Source organism: Berghia stephanieae, chromosome 13 (genome assembly GCF_034508935.2).
Source record: "Berghia stephanieae isolate SIO BIC M18660-M18661 chromosome 13, UCSD_Bste_1.3, whole genome shotgun sequence".
Taxonomy (NCBI): Eukaryota; Metazoa; Mollusca; class Gastropoda; order Nudibranchia; family Aeolidiidae; genus Berghia; species Berghia stephanieae.
Window position 1 is genome coordinate 24,446,989 of NC_088372.1, and position 2,500 is coordinate 24,449,488.

At 41.9% G+C, this 2,500-nt stretch overlaps 1 long non-coding RNA gene across 1 annotated transcript in view; it reads right to left on the reverse strand.

Moving 5' to 3' along the window:
- Positions 1-2,365: 2,365 nt before the first annotated feature.
- Positions 2,366-2,500, reverse strand: part of LOC144958797 (uncharacterized) — a 10,125-nt gene continuing 9,990 nt past the window's right edge. The window contains exon 4 of the long non-coding RNA XR_013642519.1: positions 2,366-2,471. This is a non-coding gene — a long non-coding RNA (uncharacterized LOC144958797). The remainder of the gene's footprint in view (positions 2,472-2,500) is intronic.

The following is a 2,500-nucleotide window of genomic DNA, read 5'->3' on the forward strand; positions in this document are numbered from 1 at the left end:
ATCTACAAGGAAAATGAAAGACAAAAAGACAAACACCACAAGAACAATTTACATGAAAAAGAACTGAACAAGTGTTTATGAAAGGTGCCAGACAAGGCAAGAAAGAAAAATACAAGAAAAAAAATCATCCCAAAAAATTCAGTCGACCTCGACTGGGGATAGAACCTGAGACCTTCTAATTACCGGTCAGACGTGGTACCATACCCCACAGAGTAGAGGTTCCCGATTGTTGGGACAATTTTATTACAATATTCTTCACAAGGGTACGCGTGTTACGCTGTGAACCCTTGCTTGCATCAAACAACACATACATTGAACACACGCTTGCATCAAACAACACATACATTGAACACGAGAGGACGAGGACGAAGACATTTGAGTTGCTCCATTTCACGGTTTTCTTAATTTGATCTTTTCAAAAATATTAAAACGGAGCAACTCAAATGTCTTCGTCCTCGTCCTCTCGTGTTCAATGTATGTGTTGTTCTATGCAAGCGAGGGTTCAATGTATGTGTTGTTCTATGCAAGCGAGGGTTCACAGTAATGGTAGCACGTCTCACGGGTAATCAGAAAGTCGGAGGTTTGACTTCTTCATGTAACACTACTGCGCGCTGGAGCTGCTTGACAGAATTCATATTTTACCTATAGATAGTTCGAAGATGACGTCACTCTGGTCTTTGTTATTGTCTTTTTTTTTTTGCCATCCGCGTTTATGAGTAGTGCTCAATAAACTATTATCCAGACTATAAACGTTCATGTTTACCCACAGTTGTGTGTGTTGGCCAGTTATACTTCCGGATGGCAATGTTGTGAACTTCTTAGCCAAGTGCATACTATCTATAATATATCTGATTTCGGCACGCTCGATATTCTAGCACGCTTTCTTGCTTCTCCCGAATTGAATTCTGGCGAGTGCTGTATTTTTTCATGTTAGTAGTCCTTCAGCGCCTTTAGAGTTAGAACCATGGAGCCGGAGTTTATCCCGGTTTCTATACCGTGAAACGGACAATAACAATAGCTTACTACCTTTTGGACAGGACGCTTGTCTATCGCAAAGTGCTTTCCGCCTGATCTAACAGACCCAGCTGCCCAATGACAACTGGGTGGATAGGGGGTCAGAAAAAATCTAGACTGCACCCGGAATCGATCTTGGTCCCTTTGCGTGTGATGTGAGTGCTCTACCAACTGAGCTATTGGGACCCCTTTTATCTTGTAAGAAGTGGTAATAATTCTCCTCCATAAAGAATGGGAATAAACCCAAAGTTTTTTAAATTTTATTTGCGGTTGTAAATTCCAACCGGTGCATCAAGGACGAGATAGAAAACCAGGATCTGTCCTCGGGAGGGGGTGAGGAGGAGGATGAGGAGAGAGGAGGAGGAGGAGGAGAAGAAGAAGAAGAAGAAGAAGAAGAAGAAGAATGGGGAGTAGAAGGAGGAGGAGGAGGAGAACAAAGAGGAAGAAGGGGGAAGAGGAGGAGGAGGAGGAGGAGGAGAAGAAGAAGAAGAAGAAGAAGAAGAAGGTATGGTGGGAAATAGTAGTAAAGATGTTTTCCCCAAAGACTCTAGTTATTTTGTCACGGCCCACATTAGGTTGAGGCATGTCTGTAGCAGACCTGATGATAAACTAATACTGATAAGGAAGGCTCTGCGATGGACATCCCAAGAAAAGAGGAAGCGAGGCCGCCCCAAGGAGACTTGGAGACGTACCATAAAGAGGCGCCTAAAGCAGAGAGGTCCGTCCCCCTAGATGGCCCCAAGAATAGATGTTGACAGGACCAGGTGGAGATCCTTTGCATCGCCCCCAGTGCCAGCAGCCCGGAGAGGATTGAGGGATTGACACCAGGCATCCATTCTTTGACCAATATAGTCGCTAACAGTCACAGCCTGTCTTCTATTTGGTCACAGAGCTCTTAGGAGGAATTTGAATAAGGAACAAAAGGGCGGTGATGTAAGTAAAAAAAACAAAAAACAACAAAATCTGGTTCCATTCTTATTGGAAGTGTAAAACCACTCTTCCGGAGGACAGGTGACATACTTCGTGGAATTGATCTTCTGGTTTCAGGGTGATGGCATCATGTTTTCTAGTCTAATTGTTTTAATTCTAGTCATCAATAACGAGCATCCATCCTTACTCTTTTACGCCCCATTATCCTAAGAATCGGCCTATTCATCCTGTTGCTTAAATAGTTATAGTAGTTATACCTCCTTTTAATTCAACATATAACCCATTCATCAATAGTCCTTCGGAATGACTGGTTACATACACTTTTCTAATGAGTTTGGAACCGGAAGATGTGATGTCAAGACTTTTCTACCTTATTGAATAGAAACCAACAAAAAAAAAAAAAAAAAATGAAGACTAGAGATAATAAGGTCATTATGATCCTTTATTGCAATCATGGTAATAATGTCAGAGGAAAACAAAGAGGGAGCAACGACCTTGTTAGGTTGAATTCATTGGATTATTATCCTCTGTAGATTAGAAAAAAAAAACACGTAGA